The sequence below is a fragment of the Pan paniscus genome, chromosome 1, assembly GCF_029289425.2.
Source record: "Pan paniscus chromosome 1, NHGRI_mPanPan1-v2.0_pri, whole genome shotgun sequence".
NCBI classification, from domain to species: Eukaryota; Metazoa; Chordata; class Mammalia; order Primates; family Hominidae; genus Pan; species Pan paniscus.
The window spans coordinates 22,129,173-22,143,771 of NC_073249.2; the positions used below are offsets into that span (position 1 = coordinate 22,129,173).

At 41.6% G+C, this 14,599-nt stretch overlaps 1 long non-coding RNA gene across 1 annotated transcript in view; it reads right to left on the bottom strand.

Annotated features, from left to right (window-relative positions):
* LOC134728880 (uncharacterized) overlaps positions 1 to 13,939 on the bottom strand; it is a 32,238-nt gene extending 18,299 nt beyond the window's left edge. Inside the window, exon 1 of the long non-coding RNA XR_010109739.1 lies at positions 11,929 to 13,939. This is a non-coding gene — a long non-coding RNA (uncharacterized LOC134728880). The remainder of the gene's footprint in view (positions 1 to 11,928) is intronic.
* Between the last annotated feature and the right edge of the window lie 660 nt (positions 13,940 to 14,599).

Sequence of the window (14,599 nt, forward strand, 5' to 3'; positions counted from 1 at the left end):
ATTTGTGAGATTTTGGTGCACCCATCACCCAAGCAGTATACACTGCACCCTATTTGTAGTCTTTTATCCCTCTTCCCCATCCCACCCTTCCCCACAAGTCCCCAAAGTCTATTGTATTATTCTTATGCCTTTGCATCCTCATATCTTAGTTCCCACATATCAGTGAAAACATACGGTGTTTGGTTTTCCATTTCTGAGTTACTTCACTTAGACTAATAGTCTCCAAGATCATCCAGGTCACTGTGAATGCTGTTAATTCATTCCTTTTAATGGCTGAGTAGTATTCCAATATATATATATATATATATATATATATATATATATATCACAGTTTCTTTATCCACTCAATTGATGGGCATTTGGGTTGGTTCCATGATTTTGCAATTGCGAATTGTGCTGCTATAAACATGCATGTACAAGTATCTTTTTCATATAATGAATCCTTTTCCTCTGGGTAGATATCCAGTAGTGGGACTGCTGGATCAAATGGTAGTTCTACTTTTAGTTCTTTAAGGAATCTCCACACTGTTTTCCATAGTGGCTGTACTAGTTTTCATTCCCACCAGCAGAGTAGAAGTGTTGTCTGATCACCGCATCCACACCAACATCTACTGTTTTTTTATTTTTTTGATTATGGCCATTCTTGCAGGAGTAAGGTGGTATTGCATTGTGGTTTTAATTTGCATTTCCCTGATCATTAGTGATGTTGAGCATTTTTTCATATGTTTGTTGGCCATTTATATATCTTCTTTTGAGAATTATCTATTCATGTCCTTAGCCCACTTTTTCATGGGATTATTTTTCTCTTGCTGATTTCATTGAGTTCATTGTAGATTCTGGATATTAGTCCTTTGTCAGATGTACAGATTGTGAAGATTTTCCCCCACTCTGTGGGTTGTCTGTTTACTCTGCTGGCTGTTCCTTTTGCCATACAAAACCTCTTTAGTTTAATTAGGTCTCAGCTATTTATCTTTGTTTTTATTGCATTTGCTTTTGGGTTCTTGGTCATCAAGTCCTTGCCTAAACCAATATCTAGAAGGGTTTTTCCAATGTTATCTTCTAGAATTTTTATAGTTTCAGGTATTAGATTTAAGTCCTTAATCCATCTTGAGTTGATTTTTGTATAAGCTGAGAGATGAGGATCCAGTTTCATTCTCCTACATGTGGCTAGCCAATTATCCCAGCACCATTTGTTGAAAAGGGTGTCCTTTATGTTTTTTGTTGTTGTTGGTGGTGGTGGCTTTTTGTTGTTGTTGTTGTTGTTTTTGTTTGTTTTGAGATGGAGTCTCGCTCTGTCACCCAGGCTGGAGTGCAGTGGCACGATCTCAGCTCACTGCAAGCTCCACCTCCTGGGTTCGCGCCATTCTCCTGCCTCAGCCCCCTGAGTAGCTGGGACTACAGGCGCCCGCCACGACTCCCGGATAATTTTTTGTATATTTAGTAGAGAGAGGGTTTCACCGTGTTAGCCAGGATGGTCTCAATCTCCTGACCTCATGATCCACCCACCTTGGCCTCCCAAAGTTCTGGGATTACAGGCGTGAGCCACCACGCCTGGCCTCCTCACTTTATGTTTTTGTTTGCTTTGTCAAAGATCAGTTGGCTGTAGGTATTTGGGTTTATTTCTGGATTCTCTATTCTGTTCCATTGATCTGTGTGCCTATTTTTATACCAGTAGCATGCTGTTTTGGTGATTATGGCCTTACAGTATAGTTTGAAATCAGGTAGTATGATGCCTCTAGATTTGTTCTTTTTGTTTAGTCTTGCTTTGGCTATGCAGGTTCTTTTTTGGTTCCATATGAATTTTAGAGTTGTTTTTTCTAATTCTATGAAGAATGATGGTGGTATTTTGATAGGGATTGTGTTGAATTTGTAGACTGCTTTTGGCAATATGGTCATTTTCACAATATTGATTATACCCATCCATGAGCATGGGATGTGTTTGTATTTGTTTGTGACATCTATGATTTCTTTCAGCAGTGTTTTGTAGTTTTCCTTGCAGAGGTCTTTTGCATCCTTGATTAGGTATATTCCTAAGTATTTTAATTTTTTCACAGCTATTATAAAGGGTGTTGAGTTCTTGATTTGATTCTCTGTTTGGTCACTGTTGGTGTATAGAAGAGCTACTGATTTGTGTACATTAATCTTCAATCCAGAAACTTTGTTGAATTCTTTTATCAGTTCTAGGAGCTTTCTGAAGGAGTCTTTAGGGTTTCCGAGGTAAGTGATCATAGCATCAGCAAACAGTGACAGTTTGACTTCCTCTCTTTACTGATTTGGATGCCCTTTATTTCTTTCTTGTCTGATTGCTCTGGCTAGGACTTCCAGTACTACGTTGAAGAGGAGTGGTGAGAGTGGGCATCCTTGTCTTGTTCCAGTTCCCAGAAGGAATGCTTTCAACTTTTCCCCATTCAGTATTATGTTGGCTGTGGGTTTGTCATAGATAGCTTTTATTAAATTTAGGTATGTCCCTTGTACGTCAATTTTGCTGAGAGTTTTAATCATAAAGGGATGCTTGGATTTTGTCGAATGCTTCTTCTCTACCTATTGAGATGATCATGTGATTTTTGTTTTTAATTCTGTTTATGTGGTATATCACATTTATTGACTTGCATATGTTAAACCACCCCTGCCCTGCATCCCTGGTATAAAACCCACTTGGTCATGGTGGATTACCTTTTTGATATGTTGCTGGATTCAATTAGCTAGTATTTTGTTAAGGATTCTAGCATCTATGTTCATCAGGGGTATCGGTCTGTAGTTTTCTTTTTTGGTTGTGTCCTTTCTTGGTTTTGGAATTAGGGTGACGCTGGCTGCATAGAATGAATTAGGGAGGGTTCCTTCTTTCCCTATCTTGTGGAATAGTGTCAAAAGGATTGGTACCAATTCCTCTTTGAATGTCTGGTAGAATTCTATTGAAAATCCATCTGGTCCTGGGCTTTTTTTTGTTGGTAATTTTTAAATTACCATTTCAGTCTTGCTGCTTGTTATTGGTCTGTTCAGGGTATCTAATTCTTCCTGATTTAAGCTAGGAGGGTTGTATTTTTCCAGAAATTCATCCACCTCTTCTAGGATTTCTTATTCTTTTTATTTTCTTTCTTTCTTTCTTTCTTTTTTTCGAGATGGAGTCTCATTCTGTCACCCAGACTGGAGTGCAGTGGCACAACCTCAGCTCACTGCAACTTCCACCTCCTGGGTTCAAGCGATTCTCCTGCCTCAGCCCCCTGCATAGCTGGGACTACAGGCATGCACCACTACACCTGGCTAACTTTTGTATTTTTAGTAGAGATGGGGTTTCACCATATTAGCCAGGCTGGTCTTGAACTCCTGACCTCGTGATCCACCCACCTCAGCCTCCCAAAGTGCTGGGATTACAGATGTGAGCCACCGCGTCCAGCCTCTTCTAAGTTTTCTAGTTTATGTGCATAAAGGTGTTCATAGTAGCCTTGAATGATCTTTTGTATTTAAGTGGTGTCAGCTGTAATATCTCCCATTTCATTTCTTATTGAGCTTATTTGGATTTTCTGTCTTCTTTTCTTGGTTAATCTTGCTATGGTCTATCAATGTTATTTATCTTTTCAAAGAACCAGCTTTTTGTTTCATTTTTTTGTTTGTTTGTTTGCATTTTGTTTGTTTCAATTTCATTAGGTTCTGCTCTGATCTTGGTTATTTCCTTTCTTCTGCTGGGTTTGGGTTTGCTTTGTTCTTGTTTCTCTAGTTCCTTGAGGTATGACCTTAGAATGTCAGTTTGTGCTCTTTCAGTCTTTTTGATATAAGTGTTTAGGGCTATGAAGTTTCCTCTTAGCACCACCTTTGCTGTATCCCAGGGGTTTTGATAGGTTGTGTCATTTTTGTCGTTCAGTTCAAAGACTTTTTAAAATTTCCCTCTTGATTTCGTTTTTGACCCAGTGCTTATTCAGGAGCAGCTTATTTAATTTCCATATATTTGCATGGTTTTGAAGGTTCATTTTGAAATTGGTTTCCAGTTTTATTCCACTGTGGTCTGAGAGAATGCTTGATATAATTTCAATTTTCTTAAATTTATTGAGGCTCATTTTGTGGCCTATCATATGGTGTATCTTGGAGAAAGTTCCATGTGCTGTTGAATAGAATGTGTGTTCTGTGGTTGTTGGATGAGATGTTCCTATATATCTGTGAAGTCCATTTGTTCCAAGGTATAGTTTAAATCCATTGTTGACTTTCTGTCTTGATGACCTGTCTAGTGCTGTCAGTGGAGTATTGAAGTCCCCCACTATTATTGTGTTGCTGTCTATCTCATTTCTTATGTCTAGTAGTAACTGTTTTATAAATTTGGGAGCTCCAGTGTTAGGTGCATATATTTTTAGGATTGTGATATTTTCCTGTTGGACAAGGCCTTTTACCGTTGTATAATGTCCCTCTTTGTCTTTTTTAACTGCTGTGGCTTTAAAGTTTGTTTTGTCTTATATAAGAATAGCTACCCCTGCTCACTTTTGGTGTCCATTTGCATGAAATGCCTTTTTCCACCTCTTTACTTTATGTGAGTCTTTATGTGTTAGGTGAGTCTCTTGAAGGCAGCAGATGTTTGGTGAGTTCTTATCCATTCTGCAGTTCTGTATCATTTAAGTGGGGCATTTAGGTAATATCTTGTCATATTACCGGAGTTGGTTTTCTGGTTCCTTCTCATTTGGGTAGGCTCTGTCAGAGGGAAGGGCTAGGGCTGAAGGGTGTCATTCAGATTCTTTTTTTTTTTTTTGAGATGGAGTCTCGCCCTGTCTCCCAGGCTGGAGTACAGTGGTGCGATCTCTGCTCACTGCAAGCTCTGCCTCCCGGGTTCACTCCATTCTCCTGCCTCAGCCTCCCGAGTAGCTGGGACTACAGGTGCCCGCCACCACGCCCAGCTAATTTTTTGTATTTTTTAGTAGAGACGAGGTTTCACCATGTTAGGCAAGATGGTCTTGATCTCCTGACCTTGTGATCCGCCCACCTCGGCCTCCCAAAGTGCTGGGATTACAGGCGTGAGCCACCGCGCCCGGCCCGTTCAGATTCTTTTGTCCCATGAGGTGTTCCCTTGATGTAGTACTCTCCCCCTTTTCCTATGGATGTGACTTCCTGAGAGCGGAGCTGCAGTGATTGTTATCTCTCTTCTGGGTCTAGCCACCCAGCAAGTCTACCAGGCTTTGGGCTGGTACTGGAGTTTGTCTGCACAGAGTCCTGTAATGTGAGCCATCTATGGGTCTCTCAGCTGCGGATACCAGCGCCTGTTCTTGTGGAGGTGGAGGGTGCCAGGGAGTGAAATGGACTCTGTGACAGTTCTTAGCTTTGGTGGTTTAATGCGCTATTATTGTGCTGGTTGGCCTCCTGCCAGGAGGTGGTGCTTTCCAGAGAGCGTCAGCTGTGGTAGTATGGAGAGGAACTGGTTGTGGGTAGGGCCCTAGAACTCCCAAGTGTATATGCCCTTTGTTTTCAGCTACCAGGGTGGGTAGAGAAGGACCATCAGGTGGGGGAAGGGGCTAGGCGTGTCTGAGTTCAGACTCTCCTTGGGCGGGTCTTGCTGTGACTGCTGTGGGAGATGGGGGTGAGGTTCCCAGGTCACTGGAGTTGTGTGCCTGGGAGGATTATGGCTGCCTCTTCTGAATCATGCAGGTTGATAGGGAAGTGAGGGAAAGCTGGCAGTCACAGGCCTCACCCAGCTCCCACACAATCTGAAGGGCTGGTCTCACTCCTACTGTGTCCCTGCTAACAGCACCAAGTCTGTTTCTAGGCAGTGGGCAAGCAGGGCTGAGAACTTGCCCCAGGCTACCCGCCTCCTGGCTGTGAAAGAAAAAGGCTTTAGTTCTTCCCCTACCTGTGGAGTCTGCACGCTGGATTCACGCCCCCCATCCCCACCCAAAGTTCTGGCCAGGAGGCTTCTCACCTGCTTCAAATTGTTACAAAGTTCAACTGAAGACTTTCTTCTCCCTGCGGTGTTTTCCCCCCGCCTCTGGCCACCCTCCCAAAGATCCCTGTGGTGCCAGGCAGGAATGGGCTGCTTGGGGACCCAGCAAGCTCCCAGGGCCTTTCCTGCTGCTTCCTCTACCTCTGTATTTTGCGTGACTCTCTAAATTGACTCAGCTTCAGGTGAGGTCAGAAACTTCTCCCGCAAACAAGACCTTCAGTTTCCCCAGTGGGGGTATGTGCCTCAGGGGCAGAAGATCTCCCTTTCCCACTTTCACACTTTGGACACACAATATTTGGGGTGTCTCCTGGGTCCTGCAGGAGCAATCCACTTCCTTCAGAGGGTCTGTGGGTCCTCTTGGGATTCCTGGTTTATTCCTGCAGTTGTTCTGGAGCTAAAATTCACAACGCTAGCCTCTGCATGCTGCTCTGTCCATCCAAGTCAGAGCTGCAATCTAGTTCTGCCTCCCACTTGCCATGATGATCCCTTTATTTTGATTCACTTCCACTTAATGAATAGTAAATATATTTTATCTTCCTTATGATTTTCTTAATAAAATTTTATTTTCTCTAATTACTGTAAGAATATAGTATATAATATGTATATGTTAATCGATTGTTTGTTATCAGTAAGGCTTCCAGTCAACAGTAGGCTATTAGTAGTTAAATTTAGGGGCAGTCCAAAGTTATACATAGATTTGTGGCTTCACAGGGGGTCAGTGCCCTCAAGCCCCATGTTGCTCCAGGGTCAACTGTAGATTAATGGTTGCCTGGGGCTGGGAGAGGGGAGAATGATGAGTTTCTTCTGATGAGTATGGGTTTCCTTTTGGAGATAAAAAAATGATGAAATTGATTGTAGGGGGTCGATGGGTGCAAAACTCTGAATATAGCAAAAACGATTAAATTAAACAATTGATGTTTTTAAAATAAGAAAACGCTAAACCCCATCAAAAAATGAGCCAAAGCCCTGGGTGTGGTGGCTCACGCCTGTAATCCCAGCAGTTTGGGAGGCCAAGGCAGGTGGATCACCGGAGGTCAAGAGTTTGAGACCAGCCTTACCAGCATGGTGAAACCCTGCCTCTACTAAAAAAAAAAAAAAAAAAAAAATTACCTGGGCATGGTGGCACATGCCTATAATCCCAGCTACTCAGCAGGCTGAGGCAGGAGAATCACTTGAACCCGGGAGGTGGAGGTTGAAGTGAGCCAAGATCATGCAATTGCATTCCATCCTGGGCAACAAGAGCAAAACTCCGTCTCAAAAAAAAGAAAAAAAGAACCAAAGATCTTTTTTTTTTTTTGAGACAGAGTCTCGCTCTGTCACCCAGGCTGTAGTGCAGTGGCGCAATCTTGGCTCACTGCAAGCTCCGCCTCCCAGGTTCACACCATCCTCCTGCCTCAGCCTCCCAAATAGCTGGGACTACAGGAGCCCGCCGCCACGTCCGGCTAATTTTTTTTTTTTTTTTTTTTTTTTTGTATTTTTAGTAGAGACAGGGTTTCACGGTGTTAGCCAGGATGGTCTGGATCTCCTGACTTTGTGATCCGCCTGCCCCAGCCTCCCAAAGTGCTGGGATTACAGGCGTCAGCCACCACGCCCAGCCATGAACCAAAGATCTTAACAGGCACCTCACCATAGAAGATACACAGATGGCAAATAAGCATATGAAAAGATGCTCAACATTATACCTCATCAGGGAAATGCAAATTTAAACAAAGAGGCACCACTACACACCTATTAGAATGGCCAAAACCCAGAACACTGACAACACCAAATGTTGATGAGGATGTGGAGCAACAGAAAGGCTCACTCTTTGCTGGTGGGAATGCAAAATGTTTCAGCCACTTTGGAAGACAGTTTGGCAGTTTCTTACAAAACACAACATATTCTTCACGTACAGTCCAGCACTCACACTCCTTGGTATTTACCCAAGTGAGTTAAAAAAATTATGTCCACACAAAACCTGCACACAGGTGTTGATTTATTCATAGTTGCCAAAATTCAGAGGCAACCAAATGTCATTTGGTAGGTGAATGGATAAATATACTGGTACATCTGGACAATGGGGTATTACTCAGTACTAGAAGGAAATGAGCTAACAAACCAGGAAAAGACATGGAGGAAAGTTAAGTGCATGTTACTAAGTGAAAGAAGCCAATCTGAATGGCTATAGGCTGTATAATTCCAATGACATGACATTTTGGAAAAGGCAAAACTATGGGGACAGTAAAAAATCATTAATCATTGTCGGGGAGGGAGGGATAAGACACAGAACGCGGAGGATTTTTAGGGCAGTGAAACTGCTCTGTATGACACTATAATGGTGGATGTCATCATACATTTTTTTCAAACCCATAGAACGTAAGATACCAAGAGTGAACCCTAATGTAAACTCTGGATTTTGTGTCATAGTGATGTGTCAATGTAGATTCATCAATTGTAAGAAATGTACCAATCTGGTGGAAGATGTTGATAGTAGGAAAGACTATGCATGTGCAGGGATAGAAGATATATGGGAACTCTGTATCTATTCCAGTATTTTTTTTTTTTTGAGATAGGATCTCACTCTGTCACTCAGGCTGAAGTGCAGTGGCTCAATCACAGCTCATTGCAGCCTCGACCTCCTGGGCTCAAGCGATCCTCCAACCTCAGCCTCCCAAGTAGCTGGGATTACAGGAAAGTGCCACCATGCCCAGCTAATTTTTTTGATGTTTAGTAGAGACAAGATCTTGCTATGTTGCCTAGGCTAGTCTCAAATTCCTAGGGTCCAGCAATCCACCTGCCCCAGCCTCCTAAAGTGCTGGGATTACAGGCATGAGCCACCGTGCCTGGCCTCCACTTATTTTTGCTATGAACCTAAACTGCTCTAAAAAATAAAGTCTATTTAAGAAAATTAACTAAATGAAAGAGAAAAGGGAGATGGTATAGCTCCTGCCCTAATGGAGTATACTTACTAGTATGTACTATTCTTGAAAAGAAAAAAAGTCCATAAATATTTTTAAAACATATTTAAAAGTTGATTCTAAAACTCATTGTACTGGGTAAGGGCACACCAGACAAGCAGTCTCCTTACAAAACAGTGCCCAATACACCCTGTTCCTGCCCAGGTGTACCACAGGGGACCCTTACAGTGCAGTGCCCTTCATCTAGTTAACTGAGAGTAGGGATGGCTTTGAGAGCATCCAACTACATAGAATAAAAAGGGTCTTTGCACTGGAGGCTCTTAAGAGAAGTCAAGCACAAATCCATTGTTTTATAAATGAAAATACTGGAGCTCAGAGAAATTAACTAAAGGTAGAGAGACCTCAGGGGTAAAATGTGTTTTTGATGCATTATCTCACAAAAACCTTAAGAAGTCAGTGATATTAATGTCCCTGATTTAGAGAGGAAGGAAATGAGAGACTAAGGAATTTGTTCAAGTTCACACAGCTATTTAGGTGACAGAATCAACTCTAACTCCAGAGCATATTGTCTGACTTCTATGCTAGAGTTCTCCTTCAGCACTTCTTTTCATAAAATGAATCTACTTGGTGATTATATTATTACTTGATCATTTGTTTTGAATTCTAGTCCTCGGAAAAGTTCATGTTTTCTTTGGTTTGTTTTCTAGGATTCCTTTTCAGAACAAATCATTCCACTTTATAGTGCTATAACAGTCCTCTCATTAAAGGAACTATAATTTTTTTTCTATCACAGCATTCTAAAGCTTCAATGCCAACAGCCACTCCAACCTCCCCTTTATACATGTCCCAAATGTATAACCTAAAAGGACTTATGTGAAAATCTGAAGTTTCATTCATTTGTTTATGTATTACTTCATTCAGCAAATGTTTATTGAGCACTTATTGTAAGATAGGCCTTGGGTATACAATGAATATAACAGACATGATCCTTGCAGCCATGGAGCCTGTAGTCTAAGGGAGGAAGATAGACATTAAACAAGCAGAATCAGTACTTAGAATTATAAGCCATATTAAGCGCTATGAGGAAAATAAATGGAAAACCATGAGAGACTACAAGAGAGGACTGGATTTTGATTGGGAGACCAAGAAAGGCCTCTTTGAAAAAATGATGAGCCGAGAGCATCAGAATGAGTGAGTGTCAGAAAGGCGAGGTTTAGATGGAAGGTTATAGGGTGGGGCACATGCAGCATTTCAGGAAAATGAACTGCATATGTGAAAGATCCAAGATAAGATGGTGTTTTCATGGTTAAGAACCGAAAACAACTTAATGTGGCTAGAGTGTAGTAAGTGAGGAGCGTGGTAGGAGATGAGGATGGAGATTTAAACTTAAATCTGATCATGCAGATGCTTGCAGTCCATATAAGGACTTCTCCTTATATGAGAGGAGGGAAATGGGCTTCTCCACTCTCTGGTCCCACCAGAAAGTTTTCAGAACATTTTTCACGAAAATAAATTCTCTTCAGAGGAACCAGGTGGGTATCTGAACTTCCTTTGAAGTAGGATTTTACCGTTGCCACAGGACTCTTGGAAGTCTGATCCTTTTAGTCACTAACCATATAAGGATCCTTATCAAGGCTTGAACTATGTTTCAAAGATCTCTCTGGCCACCATAGTGAGCATAAGAGGGAGGGGCAGGAAAAGAGGGTGGGATGGTGCGTAGCAATTGAGTTGCAGTAGTCCATTTGAGAGGGAATAAGGACTTGGAGATGGAGAAATAGGAAAAGACTTGAGAAATATTTTGAAAGTGGAATCAGTAGTATTTGGTAATGGGCTGGCGGTTATAAGCAAAGGAGAGGGCATTTGAAAAGATGACTCCTAGGTTTGTGGCTTTAGCAAATGAACAGATGGTAGTAACATATATTTAGATAAGGAAGATGGGAGGAGGAAGATCAAGAGTTCAGGTTTGGACAAGTTAAATTTGAGTTGCCTCTGAGATATGTGAGTAGGCAGTTGGCTACACAAGCCTGGAGGTCAGAAAAAAAGGCCTGGACTGGAGATTAAAATGTGGGTGTTATCAGCATTTGGTGATATTTAAACCCACAGAACTGGGCCGGGCACAGTGACTCACCCCTGTAATCCCAACACTTTGGGAGGCGGAGATGGGTGGATTACTTGCGGTCAGAAGTTCAAGACCAGCCTAGCCAACACGGAAAAACTCCATCTCTACTAAAAATACAAAAATTAGCTGGGCATGGTGGCTCGTGCCTGTAATCCCAGCTACTCGGGAGACTGAGGCAGGAGAATCGCTTGAACCCAGGAGGTGGAGTTTGCAGTGAGCCAAGATCACACCACTGCACTCCAGCCTGGGTGACAGAGCGAGACTCTGTCTCAAAAAATAAAATAACATAAAATGAAATAAAAGTAAAGCTACAGGACTGAATAAGATTACTTGGGGGAAAGTGTAGAGAGAAGAAAGAAACAGGGTCCATAAGGAGTGCCAAGTGGTCTCTAATACATAGAGGCAGAGGAGAGGAGATAGGGTTAGCTATGAGACTTGGATTAGCCTGGACATAGGAGAAAGGAGAGGACAGCATGGTGACAAAAAGACCAAGGGGAGAGTGTTTCAATAACGGTGCAAGCAACTATGTCTAATGCTTCTGAGAGGTTAAGTTGAGGTTGGGAATGTATCTACTGTATTTGGTATTGTTGTAGTAGTGTGCTGAAACTGACTCCCATCAGTGCAGAGAATCTATGTGGGCATCTTTTCCCAATTCTGTGTTTAGTGATGACACATTGGTAGCCATGGTGGGAGTATTTCCACTATGGAAGTTAGCAACCACTTCTATGGTTTTTTTTTGTTTGTTTGTTTGTTTGTTTGTTTTGTTTTGTTTTTGGAGAGCTGGTTGTAAACATGTAACAGCATGCCACTGACAATATGACTCCATTTGTAATAAGCTGAAAAGGGAAATGGCCTTCTCTGCTCTCTGGTCTCATCAGAAAGTTTTCATGAAAATAAATTATCCTCAGAGGAACCAGCTGGGTGTCTGAACTTCCTTTGAAGTGGACTTCTACCTTTGCCACTGGACTCTCTAAAGTCTTAGCCTTTTAGTCACTAACCTTCACAAATCTGATGCCGACCAACAGGAAAAAAAAAATCAATGTGGTCATATGAAGAATTCCTTCCAACTCTGAGATGCTGTGATTCTGTGTTGGCTGCAAGAAATTCCAGGAAGCACAAGCAGTAAACCACATTTCATTTACTCCTGGGCTTATTTACTTGGTAAAAATAATCATTAGAAAATTCCAGAATCCAGGGGCTAAGAAATGATATTTTCCACATCTTTTTTATTTTTGAAAAATGTTTACTATTTTATAAAAAAAAAAAAAAAAGTAGATAAAAAATTAACTGTGGCTGGGCACAGTGGCTCATGCCTGTAATCTCAGCACTTTGGGAGGCCAAGGCAGGCGGATCACTTGAGGCCAGGAGTTCAAGACCAGCCTTGCCAACATGGCAAAACACCGTCTCTACTGAAAATACAAAAATTAGTTGGGCGTGGTGGTGCACGCCTGTAATCTCAGCTACTCAAGAGGCTGAGGCAGGAGAATTGTTTAAACTCAAGATCACGCCACTGCCCTCAAGCCTGGCAACAGAGTGAGACTATGTCCCCCCAAAAATATTAATTGAAATATTAATTGAATATTGATTGAATATTAATTGAATTATCACTACTTGAAGCCAGAGGCAAGGCAGGCTTCTCCTACTCTAGAAAGGAAAAAGAAGAGGAATATTTAATAATTTAGATGTTCTTAGAATATGGAATCGTTAAGTATGCAAGTTAACACTATGAGGACAACTACTAAAATAAATAAGTTACCATGTCTGGCTCCTAAAGTAACAGCAGAAGAAAAAAGGACTATAGAAAATGTTTTCAACACAAGAGAAGGAAGGAAAAAGGAAAAAGTAAGCAAAGAATGATAAACATAAGATGAAAAAATAAGAAAATTAAAAATAAGTTGAAACATTATCATTAGCCTCAGCAACCATAAACGTGTTAAACATTGACTTTCAAAAAGAGATTATCAGAATGATTTTTTTTTTCCAGACAGAGTCTCACTCTGTCACACAGGTTGGAGTGCAATGGCATGATCTAGGCTCACTGCAACCTCCAGTCCATCAGGATCAAGCGATTCTTCTGCCGCAGCCTCCCAAGTAGCTGAGATTACAGGCACACGCCACCACACCTGGCTAATTTTTGTATTTTCAGTACAGACAGGGTTTCACTATGTTGGTCAGGCTGGTCTCAAACTCCTGACCTCAAGTGATTCACCCGCCTTGGCCTCCCAAGTGAGAATGAATTTTTTAAAACCCCAAATCAGTCCAGGCGTGGTGGCTAACACCTGTAATCCCAACACTTTGGGAGGACGAAGTGGGCAGATCACCAGAGGTCAGGAGTTCAAGACCAGAGACCAGCCTGGTCAACATGTTGAAACTCCGTCTCTACTAAAAATACAAAAATCAGCTGGGTGTGGTGGCACATGCCTGTGGTCCCAGCTACTCAGGAGGCTGAGGCATGAGAATCGCGTGAACCCAGGAGGCGGAGGTTGCAGTGAGCCGAGATTGTGCCATTGCACTCCAGCCTGGGAGACAGGAGTGAAACGCCACCTCAAAAAAAAAAAAAAATGCATTGAATACACCTAACTTACCAAACATCACAGCTTAGCCTAGCCTAAATTAAATGTGCTCAGAACACATACATTAGCCTACCATTGGACAAAACCATGTAATACAAAGCCTATTTTTCAATATCTTGTGTAATTTATTGAATACTGTACCGAAAGTGAAAAATTGAATGGTTGCATGGTTACTTGAAGTATAGTTTCTACTGAATTGCTTTTAAAGCATTGTATAGTTGAAAAATTGTAAGTTGAACCATCGTTATCAGTATAGGCAGGGCCATGCTCCCTCTGAAGGTTCTAGGAAAGGAATTACTCCATGCCTCTCTCACAACTTCTGGCAGCTTCAGATGTTCCTCGCCTTGTAGGTGCACCACTCCAAGCCTGTTTTTACATGATGTTTTCCCTGTGTGTCTTCACATCATCTTCCTCTGTGTCTGTGTCTGTGTCCATATTTCCCTCTTCTTTTAAGGACACCAGTCTTGTTGGATTAGAGGCCCACCCTACTCCACTATGACCTCATCTGAACTTAGCTAATTGCATCTGCAATGACCCTGTTGCCAAATAAAGTCACATTCTGAAGTACTGGAGATTGAAACTTAAACCTATCTTTGGGCAGGGGGCACAATTTGACCCATAACAGAAGGAGGCATCAGTAAAAATAAGGGAAGAAAAGGCTGAAATAGAAACCAAAGTCATAAAATAGAGTAAATAAATACAAATGAAAGTTAGTTTTAAGAAAAAAATCCAGTTTGATTACCCAATCTTTAATAAGACTGATAAAGAAACAAAAGAGCACAAATAAACTATATTAGGAATCATAAAGAGATACAATTGCACCCACAGATTTATAAAATCACAGATCATTGCACTATAAAAAAGAATACTTATTTATTTATTTATTTATTTATTTATTATTTTTGGAGATGGAGTCTCATTCTGTTGCCCAGGCTGGGTGCACTGGTGCCATCATAACTCACTGAAGCCTCGAACTCCCAGGCTCAAGCAATCTGCCTGCCTCAGTCTCCCAAGGAGCTGAAACTACAGGCATGTACTAGCATGCCTGGTCAATTTTTTAAAAATGTTTTTGGAGAGATGGGGTGGGGGGCGGGTC